The 25,754-nt window shown below is 31.7% G+C and overlaps 1 pseudogene; it reads right to left on the minus strand.

The window, feature by feature from the left end:
• Nucleotides 1-9,125: 9,125 nt before the first annotated feature.
• Nucleotides 9,126-24,917, minus strand: LOC129302657 (cucumisin-like; annotated as a pseudogene).
• Nucleotides 24,918-25,754: the final 837 nt, after the last annotated feature.

The following is a 25,754-nucleotide window of genomic DNA, read 5'->3' on the forward strand; positions in this document are numbered from 1 at the left end:
TAATACTTGACATGGTGAAAAAAGAGGTTATTAAACTCTTAAGTTCTATAATAATTTATCCTATTAGTGACAATGATTGTGTAATATTCTCCTTGACATTACCAAAATCACCACTCAATCACATACAACAATAAGTAGGAGTCATTAATCCCTCCAAAGCCTTTCACAATCATATAAGGGTTAGGTTGCTTAAACATTTTAAATACAAATGAAAACCTTTGGGATCTCAAAAATCATTTGAAATATGTAATTTGAGCTCAAACCAAGTAATTTAAAACAATTTAGGAAGCATGGAACATGTAAAGAAACAAACCTTAGGATAACAAGGCAAAAAATGTCATTAAGCACATTCAGGCACAGATGCTGCAACATGTGGTCCATATGCCGCCACTTGTGGCACAAATAGGGCACTCTCCCCTCTCTGTCATGCACTGTGCTTTTGCTCCTTACGTCACAAAGCACATGTCTTGTCATAACAGCAAGATAGTATCATGATAGCTTTTTAGAGCAAACTTATGATTTGCACCATTTTTACATCCAATGTCCTATTAGAGTGATTCAAGCATTTGCAAGAAACTTATTTAATAATCTAGCTAACGGTATAAGTTCTATTATGATATGATGTCATATGTGAGTTTTGGAACAAAATTGCGAAAAATCATATTTTAAGATAAATTTGGTGCATCTAAGTGCTCAAAACACAAACCTTATACCATCAACTCAACTTGATGCTCGAACCAAGTTCAATAGACTACTATACACCTAATTGACCAACTAAAAACATAATATTATATCCAATATAGGCTTTGAACATATATACATATATAGTTGAGTAGCTATTCATTTCCTAGTTCTTTCCCTTGTCATTTACCCATCTCAAAACCTATAAAATAGTAACTACGAGGTGAGATAAACATTCTAGTAATCAAAATAATCTATACTAGTGATTAACATGCGAAATCACAAACAAGTTTCAGAAATAGATAATTAAAAGATGTTGGTAAAGCAATAACAAATCACCATAATATCATGCATAATCTTATCCATGCAAACCTCTAGAACTCCCAACTAAACCTGTAGGCTACCAATTAGACTAAACAGCATGTCAAGTTCAAGCTCACCTTCTATGGTAGAAATACCTAGCCAAAGGCATTCTAATCCACTTCAAGGACTACAAGTTCTCTCTATTACAAGTGATCAGGGTGTTGTTATTCCAACACTGTACTCATTTATGCACTAAGAAGAGTACAAGATGCACCTTGCTTCCCAAGGTGTCAACAATACCATATGGATTGTGATTACTATTATCTCTATTAGGGCGAACTCCTAACTATACTAAACATGCACCACTAATCACCATTGAATCTTGCATATGCAATTTTCCACAATCATTATTAAGTCACCATATTACCATTCTAAATATTCAAGCTTTACTATCCATTTTAAAACATACATATAATTAATAATTTTACCTTTGATTTAGAATACAATTTAGAATGCCATGACTTTATTCTTTTCAAAAACATTCTATTTTGTAAAGTATATACATATAAAGGTATAATTTGATGCTACCAACTTGAAATAACATTGCAAGCTAATAAATAATGAAAATTATCTAGCTACCTAAACTTTTTTTTGTCAAAAAAAGGGTTTCCAATTGCATGCGTTTGCAAATTATAGTAATTAGCAAATGTTAGTATTTTCATTTATGTATAATTATTTTGACTTATCAAGGTCAAATGTTAAATCTGCTTTGTCGTTATAAATTTAAAGTTTCTTAATATTGAAGTTATATAGAACTTTTATTCAGAGCTTACAAATTCATTTACATTGAATTACTTTCTCTTTAATTTATGTAACTATTATATTTTATTCACTTTAATGTTGCAAAATGTTATGGTTGGGATGTTATTCAATGGAAAATATTTTTGGTCTCAGATAGCATGTACCTCTGTCAGATCATTCAAGGGATTTTGCTACTGGATTTAAGTTTAGACATCATTTTGGTTAATCTCTATTTTTGATGTAAAATTTTAATTTATATATTGTACTTCTATAAATAATTTTATTGGTGTTCCACATAGGCTATGGTTAGGGTCTTTATTTTGTAATATTTCATTTGCTGGTTGGAAGGAGTTGAGCTCCTAGATGATATAATATTTCTTTAAAAATTTTGCACGATAAAAATTTTGGAGAAATCCTATTCTCAGGGAGATCCTATTAGAATTTCGACAAAAATATTAAGGCTTTATTTAAAGGAAAAGTATTTTAAAATGGAACATTTCTTGAATTAGGCCTAAGGGATGTGTGCTTAGATACATATCCCATATTGGTTACTTTTTTTGGTATCTTAAACTTTTAGTACTAAAGTCTTTTTCCATAATTTCAAAAATGAACTTCTTTTGAATAATATATTGTTTTGGCCTTTATAATGTTTCACTCGATTTTTTTATCTAGGGATTAAATGAAATCATTTAATTAAAAAATTAATTTTATTAAAAAAATTGAATCTTAAATGAAGTTATAAGGAATATTAAATGTATAATTTTTATTGTTTCATGAATATAATTTTTTAACTTGAAAATTTGAGTTTCAATTTTTTTCATAATAAAATGTCAACAATTTTGCATGTAATTAACTATTGTCTTCTGTGATCATATTTGCGTATATTTTATTTTATTGAGAGACTTCTTAACAATTATTTGGTATACATCATATTGTAGCATCTCTCATAAAAATTTATATTAAATTATTGTTGAACCTATATAGGGGTAGCTTTCCTAACATAGTGTAATGACCCAAAAATTTAAATTAAATGATTTTTCTTCCTTATTGAGATTTTATTTAATTATTTTAGTTATAACACATGAGGAGTATTGGCCTAATGTGGAGAACTAGAGTTTGAATCTTATTTAAGTCGAAGGTTAGTTTATTTTTGCATGGAGAAGTACTAAGGGCAGGGCATGTTTGGTAGGTTGGAATTAAGAAAAAAGAAAGGGAAATGGAAATGGAATCCATGATCATGCTCGTTTGGTATGTTGCATTCATGATTTTAAAGAATTTTGATTCAGCCAAAATTGGCAAAACTCAATTCCATCATACTCCTCATAGAATCTGATTCCAACGCCCCTTCTCTCTATTTTACCCCCTTCCTCCATTTGACCCCTCTTCTCTCCCTAACCCTTCTAGCCAACATAAAGGCTAATTGATGATTGCAACAGGAACCTTTTCAGTAACGACGAACAATGGCATTGAAAGCACCCCCTTCCTCCGACTTCCACTAGTCTCCCCTAGCCACCATTTTTTTAGTATTCATCACTGATAGGAAGCATCAGTGAATGGCCTCAAGGATGTCGACCATTGCTTCCCAGCTCGGCCGTGTCATGGCTACTTAGGTTTTGGTTATGAACTTTGTGGCCGTTCGACTCTCGTCGTCATCGATGTTCTAGCTTGGTGAAGTTGGTTTGCGTTGTTGCTATTGATGCTATGCGTTGCTGTTGCATTGTTATTGGTATTTTTAAGGAATTCTTGCTCTCATCTCGCTAAGCTTCAATATACATGCAAGCTTCAATACACTTCTAGAAAAAGAAGAAGAAGAAGAAAGCATTGTAGCCGAGTTGCGATCCTGAGTTGTGATTTTCTTTTTAATTTTTGAAGTCAATGGCATTTTGGTATTTTCTTATTTAAAATACATATAATTATTAAAATTATATCAGTATTCCATCTTTATACTAAATAAACTTTTATAACCCAATTCTATTCCGATTTTAATTCTAATTCCAATTTCAATTCTAATTCTAATTCTGATTTTGATTTTAATTCCATCAAAAACTTCTCCATTATGCCAAACGGGGAGTATAGTAGCCTAACCTCATATAATAATAATAATAATAATAATAATAATAATAATAATAATAATAATAATAGTGATAAATAAAAAAAAATCAGATGGGGTTTTTCCTTGTAATTTTCCCACCTACTTGTATGTCCTATATTCTTTCTTCTTCCATGTCGGTGAAAACGCAAAACAGAGTGAGTGAGAGAGAGGCGTGCGTTCTTTGTCTTTCTTCTTCCCTGTCACATTGGTTCCAGCCTCGCCGGGTGTGTGGTGGTTTCCGCACCACTAGAAACCCATCCTTTCCTTATCCCTTTGTTTCTCATCCGTTCTTGCACAGCTGAGAGGTTGAATTTCCTTCCCTGTTGCCGCTCTATTTCGTGACTGAAGAGGTGTGTACGCGTGTTCAGCCTTTCTCTTTTCTTTCTCCTTAGCTGCTGAAAATTTCATGTGTTTGAGTAGGGTAGCTTGATTATTTTCTTTGGCTGGTTGAAATCTCTAGTTTTTTTTTTCTCCTTTTGTTCGTGTAGAAGACCAAAAGCTCTTCTCTTCTCCTTCTTTAACACAAGCCACATAGGTGATTTGCTATTTTTCCTTCCTCTTTGGTTTTTATAGCAGCACCAAGTGATCTTTTCCCCTCTCTTGTTGAATTATGACATTCTAATCCTTATTGTTGCTGTCATGAAGTTTTAGAGTGAATTGGATGTGTGGTTTTGGTTCATGTTGGACGTTATTCCACTATAATGCTGAACAGAATTTGATTAATGAAAGTAAAAGCTTGGAAGTTATTGAAATTATTTGGTTGCTCATCTCATAATTTTGCCAATGATAAGTGCACTCGTATTTGTAAAGTTGTATGAAAGAAGGATTTGGTAGATAAAATATTGTTAAGTTTCATATTATAGTTTGAAGAAGTATATGTAAATTTTGGCTCAAGTTATGAATTAAAATTTTTAAAATACAAAAAAGGGAGATAGAATTTTATAGAATGCTTGTATCATTTTTTTTTAAAGTCTAGAGGAAGCTTAAGAATGGTTGATATGATTTATTATTATTTATAATTGAGAATATGGTACAAGGAAGTACAAGAATAAATTAAAATTTATAAATGATTTAACTAACTCAAGTGTACTTGGAACATAATTGGTTAGAATATTATCTTTAATATTATATAGATTGAATTTAAATGCTCATTAAGTGCTTGGAAAATCATTTGATAAATGATTCTAGAATTATGATTTATTTGTCAAGAAATTAAGGGTATTATTAGAATAAAAGTGAAAAGTTAAAATGAGCAAGCTTTAGAATTTTTGGAGAACTTTCAAGTGAGTGGGTAATATTTCAAATAATTTCTTGCTGAGTGTTTATAAAATTTCTTTATTTAAATTTTTATATTATTCCTTCATAAATTGTATAAATATTCTTGTTAATTCTATTTTTTATGATTTGTATAATTCTTCTTACTTACCTCACTTTTATATTAACTAGTTCATTACATAATCCGCTTTATTTTCATTAATAATTATGCTATTTTTAAGGAATATTTGGATTCGGTATATTTTTGAACAATTATTTATTCTAAACATTTCTATTGTTTAAATTTTATAATTTATATGACAGTTATTAATACAGTAATTCGTGCATGGAGAATAATGAAAAGAACATTTGATAGTTGAATATTATATTTTTGAAAGGAATGATTTTCAATAAATGTTTCAACCCTATGCACACTTGGTTTAATTAGAGGGACTGAGTTCAGAATGCTGGATGCTACCGACAGTTCCATTAGCCCTTAGCTCGCCATGGTGCATATAACTAGTAGGGTACTTGTATAAGGTGCTAGCCCCATACACAAGCCAACGCACGTGGAATAGAGGGATGGATATTCATAAGCATTGCACTCATGTTTGTTTCGTGGGCCTTGTGCCTGCACTTGTTTTGTGGCTTCTAATTATGTTTGATTATTTTGTGGCTTTAAGCCACGCTTGTTGGTTACTTATCCTCGTGGACTGTGTGTCCATGATTGTTAATCGTTCTGATAAAGTTTCACTAAAAGTGAATTTTTGGAACTTATTATTTTTAAATTTATTTTATCAAACAAACTATTGTTTGATCATATATGATTTTGTATAGTAAATTTCCTCCTAGATTAGTTTTAAAAATTTATCGTTTTATATTAGTTACTCACAAACATTTTTTTATTATATCATTATTTGAATTCCTTTTTTATATATATTTTTATGAGTTATATGATTCTTAATAAGCTATAAAAATCCAAAATTATTGGTTTATTTCATGGTTATATTGTTGAGCAACTTTGTCATTTATTGTTAGTTAAAATATGAGTTTTAATATTCCCTTGATTTGTTGTGAACTAAATTTTATTAATTATTGCTTTAACATGTTTTATTAATAATTTTTATTGGAGTGCTATTCATTGAAAAATTTCTTTGGTCTCAAATAATATAGTTAACCATGCACCTCCTGCTGATCATTAAGGGGCTCTATTGCTTTTTGCATAATGGAAGCATGCCTCAATCATTTATTTTAATGTAAATATTCATTATATTATACAATGATAGTTGGTGCTCTACGTATACAGTAGTTAGATCTCAATCTTATTTTTATTATTGTGAAATCTACTATTGTGGAGCCAAGCTCCTTTCTAATTTGGCTTACAGGTTTTGTTATTGTAAAAATTTCGGGAAGTTTCAATTACAAGGGAGACTTTAACAAAATTTCTACAAAATGGTTAAGACTTTATAAATTTTAATTTAGACACAAATTATTCGTCATTATCTCAAATTAATTTTTTGGCAAATTAAAGTTTAAGGAATGTGAGTCTATCTCATATTCTATGCCGATCATACCCTCAGTATAAGGTGTGACACATAGTTTTTTAATATTAACAATGTTCATACTCTTAGTCTTATTTAAAGGAACCAATTTGCAACCAAGGTCGGGATTAATTCTGATTTCTCATCCTTCCAAAATTACACAAGGGCATCGCGCTGCGGCACGTCACTCATTTTTGACCTTGTTGGTTTTTCAGCTATTTTCAGTAATTTGAAACAACAGGTGGTATCCCATACTTCTGCACTTATTTCTATTATGGTGTGAACTTATTAGAACCACATTTAAGCCTTTTATAATCATGAAAACTTGAGATCCAAAATTTGAAAATAAATATATCCAGATTTGGTAAATTGCTTGAAAGTGCTTAACCATAATTGGGTAACCTATTTGGGGTTTGTCCCATGATTACTTTAGTGATAATGGTTAAGTTTCAGATTAATAAGGGTAACCTTACAATACTTCTCCAAATCTGTGACATTCTCTTCTTGGGGTATACATTAGGGATGTCAGAGTCACCACAACCATATTTTGCACGCAGGAATTTAACTCAAAAGGTCGTGGTTTGGTAACGATCCCCAACAGAGCTTGAGTATGGAAGCCTCATTCTGCTTCCTAAGATCCTTGAAACCTAGACCACCCCTATCCTTTGACTTTATAGTAGTATCCCAAGATCAAATCAAATGAAGTTTCTTCTGATCAAATGCTCGTTCCACATAAAAGAGCGACTCAACTTCTCAATCTAATCCTGAATTCCTTTGGGCAACAATTGCATGCATAGCATAACTAGGCATTGTTAAGATAACATATTTGATAAGAATAGACCTGCCAGCCATATTGAGATAACACCCTTTCCACCCTGAGAGTTTTTGATAGACCTTTGTAACTAGGGGAGCGAACATTGCTTTAGTCACGCATTTATGGAAGTGGAGCACACCAAGATATTTCCCGAGATCCGGGGTTAAACCCATACCCGAAATTTTGCTAAACCCCATAGCTCCATGGAAACTAACATTTGAAGAGACGAACAGTTTGGACTTGGCCAAGTTAATTCCGTTGCCTAAAGAATTGTAGAACAACTCCATAGCCCCTTTAATAACTTCCATATGTTCAAGTGAAGCTTAAGAGAAAAGCATTAAATAATCGGTGAAGAACAAGTAAGAAAGTGAGAGACAATTTTTAGATAGCCAAAGGAAAAATGGTGGGTTTTGTAATGGGTATTTGCAGTACCTGTCATCTTTTCTTTGGTAACCAACAGAAAGGTCAAAACAGTAACTTTTAAATGATGGGTATTTAACCGTCGTGTATTCAGGAAATATATTATGGGATATAATCATCATATAAAGGGGACTTTAAACAATAGAATAATAAATGACAGTCATTTATGGGCAAAAATAGCTGTCATTGTATGTCTTTTTTGTAATAGTGTACATATTGCTTCAATTCCTTCTTATTCATTTGCTTCAATGTTTGATTTCTTTTAGCACCCAATGCAAATAATCAATCGTTTTTTTATTACCAGCAAATTGAATTTGTACGGGCTAGCTCAATAATATAATTCATTTATCACTGGCTTTATTACACAAGTACGTAGCTGTGGCTTGTCCAAAGTTGCCCAAACTTCTCACAAGTTTGTCCAAGTGGTTCCTAACACGTGCCTAATCCTTTCTAATACTTGTCACAGGTTTCCCTAAGATTGCCCAAACTTGTCACGAGCTTGCCTAAAATTTGCAAAGCTTACCCGAACCTTATCAACGCTAGTCTCAGGCTTGTTTAAGGTTACCAACATTTGCTTGAACCTAGCTATTTGACATAGAAGTTCTAGCTACTTTATTAATTAAAACACTCCAATTCTAAAAACCACAACATAGATATAAAAAATATTAATAATATGAATGGATTTCATTATTATGTTAGGATTTAAGTAGCAAACAAAAGAATCCATAAATTTGAGCCCAAATTAGGACACAACATTATTAATTTATGTTCCTTATATCATCTCTTAAGTTCAAAAGAATATAACGAATTGCAAGTTTTCTCATAGTATCTTTTCTTTTCCTTCTCCATGGCCCATAACTTAGGTGGTGACTTGTGATGCAAAATGTTCTTCAAGAGAAATGGTCACGATTAATTAAGACAAAATATAGAATGAAATTATTTATGAATTATGATAAGTTAAGCATACTTACTTGTACATGGAAAACACCTGAGGAGAACCTTATAGCACCACATTATAATCATCAGCCATCAAGCTATCAAACAATTCAAAAACTTTTTTGTTTTACATAGGAGAATAAACAATGACAGATTAAAGAAAATATACATTGTGTGTGTAAAATTTATTCACTAGACTTTTATCGAGTTATTCAGCATATTTGAAGAAAACTAAAAGAAAGAATTAACTTGTTTGTTCGAGACTGATTATCCATGTAAGCACTCACTGAGTACTGTAAACCACAATGGAGCTCCTCACTTGGAAATTTCCATCATCCCAAATCAAAGAAGCAAACAGTGTTCCCACATTTATAGTTCCATCAACTGTTACTGTAAACGACTTCTTCTCACCCATAGACGAGAACGACAAAACATTTGGTATCACTTGAATAGATAACAAGGATGGAGGAGCAATCACATTATCCTTGTATATAGATCCAGCTGCCCCAACATTCACCGCAGTTATATGAAACACACTGCTGAAAGATTTTGTGATGCTTCTCTTAAGAGCAAAAGATGGTAGATTTAGGTCCCATATTGTTTCATTCTTAGTTTTCTTACAGCTGACGCCATCATCAATAATGCTTCTTAGGCTCGTCATATTATAACCTTGTCCACACAAGAACCTCGCGTAATCTGATTCACTGATATCATATACCAAACCAGGAGCCACAGCCTTAACGGGATTGATTTGTCCAGCTCCATATGCAAATTCAGCTTCCGGATTGAGAGCGGAACTCATTAGTGTGGGTCTGGCTACAATATGTGAATAGTCATTAGTCAGAATAGATGTCCTTGGAAACAAGAGGGGAGCATGCATGTAAACATAAGAAAAACAAGAGCTTTATGACAGCTTTGTAAAGTTGATATTGGTGGATCAATTAATTATCGGTGGTCATTAAGGCGGACTTGATTGCTGCCGAAGACCATTTGAGATGAAATGACTTGACATAGGCGACTGTTGCAGTAGCATGAGGGCAAGCCATGGAAGTTCCTGATATTATATTGAAGTTTGATAGTCTTTTGTCTCCTTCACTTCTGAAATAGGGGTAATGGGAGACCTTGCGGCTATGATATCTATTCCTGGAGAAGCGATATCAGGCTGCACACAAAAGCATAAACAAAATCATTTCACTTTTTGGCTTGTGCAAGGCTGGCGGAAAAATTTCTATAACTAGCTATGGATCCCTTGAAGAAAAGGAAGACACATAAGGGGACAAAGAATCTTTGCCTTCATTACTCTTGTGCATAGTAGCAGTTGGATTGCTGCAGAATTTTGGCAGGTCATAGAATAAGAAGGATTAATAATTAGTACTAATAAGGAAACCGTATATATATGATGTCTGAAGCTCTATACCTAGTAGAATTCAAGTAAGAGAAAATGTTTGCCCCATCGTTTGAGTAAGCATAGCGAGAGGAAGAGCAAGAGTGAACCAAGATGCCCAATCTTTTGAGGAAATGGCTGGAACCACAATCCCAGCTGTTCCAGACGCTACTCCCATTGGATCGGGTGAATACCCATCACACACAAAACGATTTTTCCCTTCACCATCGCTTCGTCAAGGGAGTTTTCAATACAAGCCCTATATCCAATAGTTAGTTATTTAGAAAATACCATTATGATTGGATCATTTCTTTCATTTCTTCAACAAATTTTGTGATATAATTATAGTAATAGTAACAGTAATTGTCTTATAATAATTATGACAAGAACACCTTGATATGTTAGTGCCAAATTCGCTATTGATATTGGTGTTTCTCCGGAGTAAATCAACGGGTAAGTTTTATTTTGAAGAATAAAGTTGTTCATGGAGATTCCCTGCATGTAAAGTGGAGGAAGCAAGTTATAATCATTCTCATTGAATTGGTTATAAAAAGCGTTGATGAAGAAAGTGATTAGTATTGTCACACTGTGGCACTAATGATATAACAGACATGGAATATGAGATAAACTCACATTTCAAGAGCCTTAATTAATTAGAGATTAAGTTAAAATGTCAATAAATAATTTATATGTACTTATGAAATTCTTAAAATCTCAAATATTTTGTAGAAATTTTTGCAGTCTCCCTTATAATTTAAACCTCCAAAAATTTCTACAATAACAAAAACTATTAGCCAATCCAGCAAAGAAAACTAGCTTTACACCATTACATATCAACAAAATAAAACTAAGACCTAGCTATAGTATACGTAAAACACTAAGTTATACTTTGCATAATACAATGTATATTTACATCTTCCATTATTCCAAAAAGCAATAGAGCCCCTCAATAATCAGTAGGAGGTACAATGTTAGCTAAAATATCATAGATCAAAGAAATTTCTAGTGAGTAGCATTGATGCACACAAATATGTTTTTCCGCAAGTGTACGGTTTATAATTAGTAAGTGGCAAATCAAAGTTGATCCCACGAGGAATCAAGTTAATCGAATTAGGCAATAAAGTTCCCATTTTCATTTAAGTTGAGCAAGGCAAAATTTGAATTTGATATTGTAAAATAAAGATTGAAATTATATGAATGCACTAAAATTAAAATTCCAATAACCACAAACAATCAAGGAAACCTAGGATGGTTAATCCCTTCTTCAATTCATAGAGCATGTAATTACCCAAATAAATTCACTTAATATTAATTTGTTAATCTAGAGTATTAATAGGAATAATTATCTTCTGATTAATTACACCTCTCTCTTGAATTAATATGCTATTCCTAACACAATTACCCAAGAGGTAAAAAAATGCATAAATCCACTCTAATGAGATTATATGGATCCAATAGGTATATTCCTATCCTATTAGCAAATTAGAATAAATTCTAATCCCACATTACTCAATCTAATGGTCTAATTCAGATTTTTCTCTTCTAAGGCAAAACCTAAACCTCCAAATTCACACTCAATGATGGTCAAACATTAAGTAGACAAATAAGCACAAGATTGAATAAACAAAACTAATATTAAGCTCAAATAAATGGTTCAAACATGCTCTAATTCAAGAATCAGTTCATAGCTACCATAAATTAAGAGAAAATTAGCCACACATAGCTTCTATGATAGCAAAATCAAAAATATATACAGCAAAGTAAAGAGAAGAAAGAGAAGAAAAGCTTAATTGGAGCAACCTTGAGCGAAACCCTTGATGTTCCACTAAACCCAAGCTTCTCCAACCTTTCTTTGGCTCCTTTTACTCTTCTTGGATGTTCTACAGCTGCTGGAGATGAAGAATGCATGAAAATGAGGTTCCGAAGCCCTAAAAGTTCATTGACAATCAAAACCGTGCGTTTTACTAAAATTGTGCTTTGCTATAATGAAACGTGTTTTCGTTGCAACGAACATGACTTGTTTAAATTTTCTTTTAAGATTTAATTCCTTTGACTTAGGCTCTGATATTTTCTTCTTGGGGCCTCTAAATTGGGCCTCACTAGGTGCATAAAACCCAAAATTAATGCTAGAATTGGTCTACTAACTTCTAACATATTTTCAAGCCTATTTTCACACGCATTCATCCACTTAATCATATTTTTTGCTAAAAAAATTCAAATAATTTCCAATCACATTAAAAACACCAATAAATTCAATAAAATATTGGAAGTCATGAAACCCCTACACTTGAATGTTTGCTTGTCCTCAATGAAAAGAAAATAACTATACAAAAATGGCAACAGAAAATGTGAATATTTCAAGGTCAAATGTAATTCAAACTTTCAAGAATTCAATTTAATTAGAAATCTTTCCTCCCTTCCAAAATTAATAGTAGCAAGGCACTTAATTAAGCAAAGATAAATTTCAATAGATTATCCCTCATTAGTCAAGTGTTTACACTCTACGCTCAAGGTGTCTGAGGGTTATATTTCACTTAATTCCACCTATTGTAATCCATTTACCATAGGCTTGTTTCTCATCTTATTCTCCACTAAATTATGCATTGCACACACAAATTAAAAGGACTTTTGAAAGGTTGTAAAGTTTTAGATAGGATAATGAAATGAAATTATTTAATGAGTCAAAATTACATACTCTAATTAGTGCTAAGCATATTAAATGAGGATCAAGAAAATTGAAGGATAAACCACAACTATTTACAAGAGGTATTAATGAAGATCAACAATTGGTTTTACTTAATTTTTTTTTTGTATTATTCATCATTTCTTAAAAACTTTCAATATTCTTTTCTCTTCTTTCTTCATCTTCTCTTCCTTTGTTTCCTCTTTCTTTTTCTTTTAAACTACTTATGAAACCTCAACTAAATTCTAAGTCCTTCATTTTTTTCATCGATGTAACACTTAGCACTAACCAAAGTAGTAAATGGGAATAAAAATGGATGAAAAGTAAGAAAATCTTAAAAAAAGGGCTTATGATGATTTTTTTAATAATAAAGCCAAGCTCAAATGGGTGAAATAATAGATTTATCTGAAAAGGAATCGCTATTTGTCCAAACTAGCTAAGGAAATGAATGCCTTGACAATTTTTATATATGCAAATGGCTATTACAAGTCTTAATAAAGATTCAAAACATGTTCTAGAGATGGAATCACAATAAGTATACTCCCTCTTAAAGGAAATGAACATTTATGCTCAAAATTCTCACAAGCTTTTTGAACAAACTATTGTCAATTATCCAAACTTAATCCATTGCCTAGTTACTAAAATTCTAGGAAGGTAGAACTGACTTCTAATTAAATTTAATTCTCTCAAGTGCAGACTAATCTAACCTTAGCCACATTCACCAAAAAGACACCATAACAAACTAACTAAAATAAAATGTTTGAGATTTTCAAAATTTTCAAAAAAAAAATTATCATTTTTTTTAAACTATGTACAAATATATACAACTAACTCCTAAAACAAAATAAACTCAAGGACAAGCAAAATAACAAATATAAAAGCAAGTACACCCTCTCCCACAATTGAATTAAACATTGTTCTCAATGTTTAAAGACATAAAATATAATAATTTAGAAATTTAATTATTATAGTAATGCAAAAATTTTTGGAAAACAAATTAATATGGTGACATATTTTAAGTATATTTCATATTAATTTTTGGAATAATTGTAGGAGAAAGAAATGTTGGTTTAGTGGGAGTGGCATTGATATCCCCTGTATTAGGTCATGGGTTTCGATTCTTATTGATGCAAAGGAAAGAGTTTTATTTTTTTCTTTTTGGCCTTAGTAATTTACCATTGTGCCCTCAACTCCATCAGCTTTATTTTCTTCTTCCTTAGTCTTTTCTTTTTGATTTTCTAGAGGCAGAGAGAGATCAAGAGAAATCTAGATATTGTAATGACCTATGAATTTTATATAAAATTTAATTAATTCTTAGGATAAGTTTGACAAGAAGAGTAGTGTAGTGAAAACCATTTAGACAGTCCATCAAGGGTCCCAGGTTCGAATCTAATCAGCCCCTAAGGGTTTTATTTTTATTTTTATACTTTATGAAATTACAAATCTGCCCTCATCTTTGTCAGATTTTTTTTCTTTTTCCTAGCCTTCTTCGAACATTCTGGGAGAGCAGAGAGAGAGTTAGAGAGCAGATGCCAAATCTTTGCTCTGTCTCTCGCCGACTTCTGCCTCCTACCTTCTCAATCATCGGTCATGTGCTGCTCGAATGAGTCGCTGTTGCCGTCACCGGTGTGCCTATCACTGGTTCTTCCTCCGTGGCTGTGAGTTCTTCCTTTGTTTTATTGTCGCTCTTCCTCCTCTGTCACTACCTCAAGTATGTTCGACTTCTCTTCCTTTCTCCTTGCTGTTTCGCGCGTGTGCGCGTAACTGATTGGGTGAGCTAGATTTCTTTCTTTCACTTGCTTGTCTTATCATCACTGATTTGTTTATTTTCTTGCTTCATGGTGACAGTCCTTCCTCTCTACTGTTCATACCTGAAGCTACCTCCTTCTTTCTCTGCTGGTGCATGTAGGAATTTTCAGATTAGAAACTTGATCTTATCTTCTTTCCTCAAAAAAATTTATGAACGTGTGAATGGATGAAGAGATGGAGCTGATGCTAAAAAAATTGTGTCATGTAGATGCTGCTGTTGGTGCATGAATTTTCTTCCATGGTTTCGATCAGCTTTCTTCTGTTTCTCTTCTTTATGGTTGCTGATTCATGTTTGAAATTTTATACCTTTCATCTTGCTAATTTTCTGTGCGAGCATTTTAATGGTTGAAGCTATAGAATTTTGGTGTGTTTGGCTTTTGCTCATATGTCTTAGAGAATAACAAATTCAAATTTTGAGCTGAAAATCCATCTTAAAGCTTGATACTAATCTTCATATGGTCATAATTTTTGGAATAAATTAACTTGGTTGGAATGATTGATGTTGAAGAATTTGGTAAAATGAAGTTGGAAGAGAAGAGGTTAGATATGATAATGGGAGATTAGTGTCTATAAGATGCTTATTAAAATGCTTGTTAGAAGAATTGAATTTGACTTTAAAATTTCATAAATTCTTGTGGAAAGTAGAGTTAGCTTAGAAGTTATTAATATATAAATTTAACTTGAAAGGTGCAAAGGACATTTGATTATGAAATTAATAATATATGATTATTGGAATTCTTGGAGACCAATACTTTGTTGAGAAAATATTTAAATACTAGAGTTGTTATGAGGAGATTGGAAAGGATACATATTTGGTGCCTTGACAAAATGTTGATGAGAAATATTTTTTATATATAACTTCAGTTTAAAGTTTCAAATTTATTATAATTGATTAGTGGTGAGAATGTTAAAAAGGAATTATTGTACTGGTTAAGGGTTGAATAGAATTTTAATATAATTTATAGGATATTTGGAGGAGGAGAAATTTGATTAATGGTGAGAGGTGAATTTTAGTTTTGGAAATTTCAGGTAAGTGGATACTGTCCCAACTGATTGTCTAATAAAATTTTTACTAAAATATTACATTTTTATACAAATCCTTTTTACAGCAACAATGTGATTATTGGATATTTTGTTGATTAAAGTATTTTATTTTTGTGAAGTTATCTTTACCAGATTTGATGATTTTATTTTATCAGTAAATACAAGTTTGGATTTTAATTATGGGTTTTCATTCTGAAAATTATTCAATTGCTATAAAAAACGATGCATGCGAGTTCGACATTGAAAATGAAAATTTTATTTAATAGTGATTATATTCTCGCATGTTTGAAATTGGTTTGAAAGTAAATTTTAAGGGGATTTTATACAGAACACTGGTTGCTACGATTGTTCTGTTAGCCCTTGGTGTGCTATGGTACACCTAGCTAGTAGGGTGCTTATAGGAGATGCTAGCCCCGTGCGATGGCCAATGCACGTGGAACAGAGGGATGGTAATTCGTGAGCATTGTACTCACGTTTGATTTCGTGGCTTTGAGCCGGGTTTGGTTAGCATTACCCTCGTGAACTGTGTGTGTCCACGTTTGTTTCGTAGCTTCAGCTGCGTTTGGTTACTAACCCTCGTGGACTATGTGCCCACATTTATCTTCATGGCATATGCCATGTTTGGATTATTTACCTTCGTGGACTGTATGTCCACGTTTGTTAATTGTTCTAATAAGTTCCTATAATTATAATTTGATTATTTGGTAATTTTATATTTCACTGGTTCTTACTTAGTAACTTATTTATAAGTATTTATTTCATTTACATGCTTTCTTGAAATCAAGTGATAATAACAATTTTTATGATTGTTCAATGATTTACAATTTTATTTAAATTTTATAGAGCCATTTCATTCCAAAGCTTATGGAATTTTTATGAAAGAAGTTGCCTCTTTGGTTACATAATTATTTTGAACTTTTTTGTTTATTCATGATCAATTATTTATTGTTGGGACAATATTCACAAGAAAAAATTATTTGGGTCTCAGATTCGTTAGCTGACGCTGATCCTACCACCAACCTCAAAAAGGGCAACATAGTTATACTGGGTGGGAAATTTTGCTTGGTATTATTATTTTTTTATATAAATATTTTAGTACTCATACATTTTAAATCTAGAAGAAAGATTAGTTGTTCCACATAGATTGTTGTTAGGATTTTATTTTGATCTATATACTATTGCTGATTGGATGGAGCTAAGCTCCTTATCGATGCTGTTTTTTTGAAAAAAAAATTTGTTGTAGAACTTTTGGGAGATCGTATTTACAAGGAAGGTTCTGTCAAAATTTCTACAAAAAAATGTTGAAGTCTTGTTATGACAATTAATATTAATAGTGTTAGAATTTCTATATAATCTAATTATTTTTAAAATGGAAGGAATTTTCATTTTAAGGCTTACGGGAATGCGTGATGTAGATCGCACCCATGCCTGTCATTCTCTATTTTTGTGGCGTGACAGATATCAAGAAGCTTCATCCTCCATTTTTTCTCCTCATTCTCCTTCCTTTCTGCACCATCTTCAACGTCACCAGCGTGGTTGTGAGTAAGCTCATTGTTCACCATTGCTAGGAGGTCCAAATCACTGTTCCTCCCCCTTCCCTACTTCATGTTGCCTTCTACTTAGCCTCCTTAGCTGCTTTTTAGTTCTTCTGTTGTCAAAAATTATGACGGCTGAAGTCCTTCTCTTCCTTTTTCAGCTATCACCGGTGAAGGAGGGTGCTTGTTGCCACTTTGCAACGTTCAAGTCCACCTCTGTTCTTCTCGTCTTCGTCTATCTTTGCCACTCATGATCCATGCTCATACCGTAGGTGAGTGTGAAAATTGAATCCTGGCATTGGGGTACTACTCGTAAGTCCTTTGCTTCTTGATCTGGTTGTGTTGGCTTTGCTCGTCCTTCTATTTCATGTGTCATTCTAGAATTTCTTCTTTGTTCTGCTTTTTGTCCTGTCTCTTTCCATGTCTCTATCAATATTGAGGGTAAGGTAAGAAGCCTTGAGCTATCCTTCTTGATGATTCTATGCATGAGTGTTCGAGTGGATAATTAAATTTGCTAAGTGTGTGTCTCTCTTTGCTGAATATATGTGCGTGGGTGAGGACAAATTGTTATAAAAAATGTTTTAAATGATCATTTTCTCTATTTTTATGGCTGTGACTGTGTGAATGAGTTGAATTTATTGGAGTCTTGATGTAGTTGAATTGTTGGAAGAACTTTGGGATGAGATTTGAAGAGAATAATTGAGTATTAAAACTTGAAAATTCATGTATGCATGATGTTTGATAAAATGTCCCTCAGGAGAGTTTTGTTTGATCATACATTTCTTGATCAAATTTTATTAATTATGGTGGGAGGAATGATTGACTGAAACACTATTCAGCTAAGTTTAAGTTCAAGGTGGCAAAGGAATTTAATTATGAAAACATTCTTTGAGGATATATGGTTGTTGAGAAACTCTTGGTTAAGATTATGGATTTTTCCCTTCCTTTTTATCTACCATGAGTAATATGAAGTTGGGAGATGATTTTCTTTGAATATTAAAGTTGATTTATGTTGAAGAAGAAGTTTGATAAATTTAAACATACATTGACATTGAAAATTTTATGGAAAATGATTGGGATAAGATTTGGATAAAAGAACCTAGATTTATTAGTTAAAGGGTTCATGCTTACAAAAATGTTGATACAATGTTTGAGAAAAGCAGAGATTGAGGTTTATTTGTGATATCTCTTTGGAATTTTGAATTAAAGTCTTGAATAATAAAGTTTATAAATGAATAACAATAGTGTTACTTGGGTAATAGGAATTTAAAGGTCAAATATCATACTAGAAGACTAGTTGAAAGTAAATTATACACTTGGAGACTTTACAGGTAAGTAGATAGCGTCTCAACTGATATTTCAATAAAATTTTCTTTATTAAAATATTACATTTTTATACAAATTCTTTTTACAACAACAATGTGATTATTAGATATTTTGTTGATTAAATTATTTCATTTCGTGAAATTATTTTACTAGAATTGATTATTTTAGTTAATCAGTAAATATAAGTTTGGATTTTAATTATGGAATTTCATTCTAGAAATTATTGAATTACTATGGAAAAATGATTCATGCGAGTTTGAAATTGAAAATGAAAATTTTATTTTCAAAGTAATGATTTTCTCACATGTTTGAAAATGAATTTGAAGGGAACTTTATACATAACACTGGTTGCTAATAGTAGTTTCATTAACCTTTGGTGCGCCATGGTTAATGACTAGCTAGTTTGATTTTTTGTGAGCTCTGTTCTCACGTTTGTTATTCGTGAATCTAATACCTACGTTTGATTTCATAGCTCTAAGCCACGTTTGGTTAGCATTACCCTCCTATATTGTGTGTTCACGTTTGTTTCATAACTCAAGCTACGTTTGGTTACTTGTCCTTGTAGACTATGTGTTCACGTTTGTTTTTGTGGCTTAGGTTATGTTTAGTTATTTATCCTCGTAGACTGTGCATCCACGTTTATCTTCACTGCTCTGGTTGTGTTTGGTTACTTACCCTCATGGACTGTGTATTCACGTTTGTCTTCGTGACATAAGCTATGTTTGGTTATTTACCCTTATGGATTGTGTCCATGTTTGTTAATTGTTCTAATAAGTCCCTATAATTATGAATCCAAATATTTGGTGATTTTATATTCCATTGGTTTTTATTTAGTAATTTATTTATAAATATTTATTTCATTAATGTGCTTTTTTGAAATCAAGTGATATTATCATTTGCTATGATAATTCAATGATTTAAGATTTTATTTGAAATTTTATAGAGCCATTTTATTATGAAGTTTATTCAATTTTTATAAAAATTGTTGTCTCTTTAACTTATATAACTATTTTAAACTTTTTATTTTATTCATGTTCTATTATTTATTGTTGGGACATTATTCACTGAAAAATTATTATTAGTCTCAGATACCTTAGTTGACACTAATTCTTCTGCCAACCCTTGAGGACTTTTAGCTGTGCTGGGTTATGAATTGATTGAAATTCCTTTCTTTGATGTAATTATAAATGCCCATGTACTTATTTTTGAAAAGATAGTTAGATGATCTATATAGATTATAGTTAAGGTTTTATTTTGATATATATATATATATATATATGCTGTTTGCTGACTAAAAGGAGTTAAGCACCTAATTGATGTGATATTTTGTGAACATTCTTGTATTGCAAAATTTTTGAGAGATTCTATTTATCGGTGAGGTTTTGTCAAAATTTCTATAAAAATGCTGAAGCTTTTATTATAATGATTAATATTGAGATAGTTAAAATTTCAATATAAATCTAATTACATTTTGGAAATGGATTGAACATTCAAATTAAGGCTTATGGGGATATGTGATATAGTTCATACTTGTGCTGGTCACCTTCTATTTTCAGGGTGTGACATAAAACAAACAAGGAGAGAGAGGGACATTGAAACTCCCCTGAATAACAGATGTGGCGAGTTGATAGACAGAAAGACTTTGACAGAGGAATGAAAGTAACATATCCTTAAGAGAATAGATATTTCATGTCCTAAAATTTTTAACATGACCGACATAAGATATATGTACAAATTCACATAAATCAAAATATCAAACATTTAATAAAATTTCTACAACACCTCCCCTAAAGGTAGGATCCTCTAAAATCTCTACACCAGAAAGTTTACAACATATATCCAACAATATGGTGCTTTGCTTCTCAGCAGCAAATAATTAACACAAAAAAAAAAAAGAATCATGACTTTAACTATAGTTAATGTGGAGCACTCTAAATCAGATCTCCAAAAGGTACTACATAGGTTTTAGAATTTTACATGAATAGAAAGATATTCTCAAAACTGGTCTTCTAATCAATTCAGCAACAAGCCCATCAGAGATCAGCAGAGATTACAAAGTTAGCTATGGTATCTGAGACCAAATAAAATACTTTCCAGTAAATAACATCCCAACAATAAATAATTGAACATGAATGAAAAGGAAGGTTTGGAATAATTATGTAAGTTAAATAGACAACAACTTCAATAAAAATTTAATAAACTTCAAAATAAAATGGCTCTATAAAATTTTAAATAAAACCTTAAACTATTGAACTATCGTAACAAATGTTGTTATCACTTCATTTCCAAAAAACACATAAATGAAATAATGTTTGTAAATAATTTACTAAATAAAAACTAATGGAATATAAAATCACTAAATAATCAAATTCACAATTTTAGAGACTTATCAAAATAATAAATAAACGTGGACACACAGCCCATGAGGGTAAATAATCAAATATGGCTTATGCCACGAATACAAATGTGGACATACAGTCCACAAGAGTAAATAACCAAACGTAGCCGAAGCCACGAAACAAACGTGGACACAGTTTACGAAGGTAATGCTAACCAAATGCGGCTTGAAGCCATGAAAACAAATGCAGGTACAAGACCCACGAATAACAAACGTGAGAACAAGGCTCACAAGAATCAAACTAGCTAGTCATTGACCATGGTATGCCAAGGACTAACGGAATTGCCGTTAGCAACCAGTGTTCTATATAAAGTTCCTTTCTAAATTCACTTTCAAATATGCTAGAAAATCATCATTTTGAAATGCAATTTCTCTTCTCAATATTAAACTCACATGAAACATATAAAAATACCAATCTTTCTAAATATTAAAATTCATAATCAATATTTCATAAACTGTTCACCAATTTCATAGTTGGCTTTATCAAATAAAGGACTACTAGAATTTGTAAAAGCATTTTTGTCAATTTGAAAAGTATAAATCATGGCTCCAAGAAATGAAACAATTTAATTAATAAAGTAGCTAATCAAAAGAAATATATATAAATATTTGTGAATTGTTAAAATCAATATTTTGATAAAGAAAATATTTTAATATATAAATTGATTGGGACATTATCCACTTACCTGGTGCGCTCCCACATAATACTATTTATTTCAAATAGGCCTCTTTCATGAAACTTTCACTCTAAGATTCCCTAATACTCAAAGCAACACTATCAACATTCTCACTCCACAACTTTGTAAAAAAGTACAAATACTATATATACATATATTTTATTTTATTATAAAACTCTACAATCACCATCATTTATGAAGTAGAAAGGGATTCCTTAATATTAATCTATTTGCATATTTGCAAAAGTTATCAAGAAAGGAGAATCTTAGTTCACTTCTTTCACATAGTACAATCACAACAGAGACAAATTCTATTTTTGTATCAATCTTGCTTAGAAAGAACATAACATGAGCTTCAATGCAAAAACATATATCATATTATCAAACAAACCAAACATAAAAGATTCCATCCTCTCCTTATATGCATACCTCTAGACTTTATTATTTATTCCATTAGACTTGCCACACTATCTCTACATATATCTCCAAACAACATTTATGTTTGTATATCAATATAAAACTCAAACAATCATAATCATATCACTTCCCCCTTTGAAACATTTTATCAAACACCTTAGAGGCACCCATACCTAACTAAAATACTAAGATTCTTTTCGTTCAATTTTTTCCTTTTCAAGATTTTTATCATCAATATTTAAATTTTCCAACCTCATTCTTTCTACGCAACCCATTTAAACTAAAGAAAATTAACTTTAATTCCTTCCACTTACAGTAATCCAACACAAATATAGGTGAAATTATCTATCAACAATATAATCCTAAATACAAGTTTCAACTTAACTAAATTCTAGCTATTGCCTCAGTCATGCACAACAATAAACCTAAAATAAACATTTAGATCCTCAACTATTAATCACAAATAAAGAGAATCAAATGAGGGGAAACAAGAGGTGAGATTTATTCACCAGCAGAGCAACGAAAAAGAAGAGAGAAAATTTAATGCTTCCCAGGCACACAAAACTTGACGGTAACACTTGATCCAGAAAGAAACAAAATAGAAGCATGATAGGGAAAAATGGAAGTACTAGTGGGTCAAACATTCTGCAATCATAAACCGAATCTATCTTGTAATAAGCAAGCAAAATTTACTTTCAAACTCTTTGATGACCCTTTAAATTTCTCATTAACCCCTCAAAATCTCAATAAGCCCTCCAATAACTTATATCAAGTAGTATTTATAATTCCTTTAGAACCTAATATGAAAAATAAATAGTCTTATTTTCACCAAATTCATGTTCAAATACCTTAAAAACATACTACAACTAACTTATAAGCAACTCCATATCCCTCAAGACAACAACAATTTGTCTTTTTTTTTTACAAAATAATATTAAAAATAATACCATAATCAATTATATTTCAAGTGCACTTGAGTCAATTAAACTATTTAACAAATTTCAATCCATCCTCATACCCCCTTTAGCCCATTCTTAATCATTAATCATAATAGACCACATAAACTCTTCTTATGCTTTCTTTAAATTTAATAAATAATAATAATAATAATAATAATAATAATAATAATAATAATAATAATAATAATCCTATTTAATCTTTTCACTTATTTTGGCACCTTAAGATTTTAACCAATAGCTCAAGCCAATATTTACACATATTTTTTTCAAGTTATTACATGACAATTTAACAACATTTTTTCAAGTATTTTCTCAAACATCTACGAGCATTCATGGATAACTAACTCATGGGACAAGTACCCAAGCAATATCTATAACGTCCAACATATAATTTCATTCCCAACTTTAGCGCAGCATCATAATAATATAACATCCATCATTGACCACAAATTAACATCTAAATTTCCAGAAATTTTGACAGCAAGAGAAAGGAACAGCAACCATCGGCCGAGAGAGAGAGAAGGGAAAAAAATAAACTGAGCTTACCACCACACTCGACGGCCGTCAGATGAGGAGGAAGGGAAGTTGAAAACTGAACGCACACGCTGACCCACATATCGACAATGAAGCAGAAAAAACCAGAAAAGAAATAGGGGGTGGCGAGCAAGGCAAGATTTCGGTCATGGTAGCTCTCCCGCGCCAGCTGCAGAACGCGACGGTGTGGAGGGACATAGCTAACAGCAAGGTCGAAGGAAATGCGACGGAAGATGAGAAGAGCTGTGAAGAACGGATGTGATTCCTTACTCTCTCACTACTGATCTGTTGTTCGAATGAACAAGAAGAAGAAGCCAAAAAAAAAAACATGAACAAAATGAAAAAAAAAATTGGGAAAATTACAAGAAATGGCATAAAGTTTTTCTGTTATTGCATAAAAGATGCGGGCAATTTGGTAATTTTTTTCATAATTTAAAATAAAACCAAACTAAACTTTTTTAATAGAATTCGAACTCTAAACCTTCAAGTAAGTTATTAGTATAGATTCTAGTAGGCCACTACTCCCTATTTGCTATAGAATTAAAGCAATTAAATAAAATATTAATTGAGTGAAAAATTTATTTACTTCAAAATTTAGGGCCATTATAACTTTGTACCTCGAAAACCATGCCATTACCCAATTGAACCTTGGTGAAAAACTTTCTATCAATAGTGGAAGCAACCACATAAAGTGACCAGGGCTCAAAACTAGTCATGGTGGAAAGCTCAGGACCAATGTTGCTGGCAGCCATTGACGTTAAAAATGCCTCTTTTCATTGCATGGAAAGCTCCAGTTGCACATACGTCCTCAAACAAGTCAACATATATCTCTTCGGATTAACTGAGTAATACAGAAAGCATGTCGACGCCATCAAAGATTGCTTCATCAAATGCTGCGAGAATGTCAGCTGATTTGTATCCATTGGAGATCTAATATCATCTTTTCCAAATACGCCATTAGCTCGAAAGTATTTTGCTCCAATTATTTTACTGCAGACATATATAGACAAATATTGAGTGATATGACTTGAACGCTTTAAACCAAACCTTTATGGTAAAAATGTATTGATATATACTTATTGCAAGTGATGTTTTGGCAAGAGCCTTTCCATTTTCTTGGTGGTGAAGTAAATCCATGGTCGTTGAAGCTGTCAGACTCGGGCGAAATTCTGGTATCCATTACTCTCACGATCATGTCGCTCTTCACAGTTGTTCTTTTCACCTGCTTTGGGAAGCCGATGAAGTACCCGGACCTCGTCGTTTGGAGCTTGTGCATTTTGCTTTGGAACACGGAGATCACCCCATCCATTTCTAATTATTGAGGTATATATTGTGTTTAGTAAATAACATAGGCATGCTGTAATTCAGCGACTTTCATTTCCTTCAAATGATCTCCCATGTACATGATATACTCCATCCGTTTAAAAATTTAAGATTTTTTTTAACTGAATCTCATATCTAATAAAGTAGTTAATTGTCTTTAAATTAACTTTATCTTCCCATGTTCATTTCTATTTAATAGGGTGTTTCATCCTAAAATAAATAGAATGTGATTTATTTAATAGAGGTTCTTTTTTTTTAAAAAAGCAAGAATTACACATTGGAAAACTCAAAATACCTTACATTTTTTAACATTTAATTCTTATAAAAATGCCTTACATTTTTAAAGGGAGGGGGTATGTCTGTACCTTCAAAATGTGAAAAATAAAACATTTTAACCATTTTACTTTTGAGCTTCATTAAATTTGAAAAGAAAATTGAGATAAAATAGTCAAATGAAGTAGATATATAGATATATATAAAGAGAGATTATTGGGTAAGTTATGTTAATATGACTTTTGATCCCAGTACTTTATTCGTGTTTTACTTTTGATTCCTATACTTTTTTTTCAATATTTTAGGTCCCTACACTTTTGTTTTCCATTGTTTTGGGTCCTTTCAAGGTCCCTATACTTTGTTAATAGAGGGACCAAAAATAATGGAAAACAAAAGTGTAAGGACCTAAAACACTAAAAAAAAAGTATAAGGACCAAAAGCAAAACGCAAGTAAAATATACAGACCAAAAGTTATGTTTACCTAAGATTATTTTACCTTTGGATCATCGCAATGTGCCTGAAGAACGAGAAGAATGCAATGAAGAGAGAA

Source organism: Prosopis cineraria, unplaced genomic scaffold, assembly GCF_029017545.1.
Source record: "Prosopis cineraria cultivar Desert tree isolate PC_DT_omini unplaced genomic scaffold, ASM2901754v1 PC2, whole genome shotgun sequence".
Classification (NCBI taxonomy): domain Eukaryota; kingdom Viridiplantae; phylum Streptophyta; class Magnoliopsida; order Fabales; family Fabaceae; genus Prosopis; species Prosopis cineraria.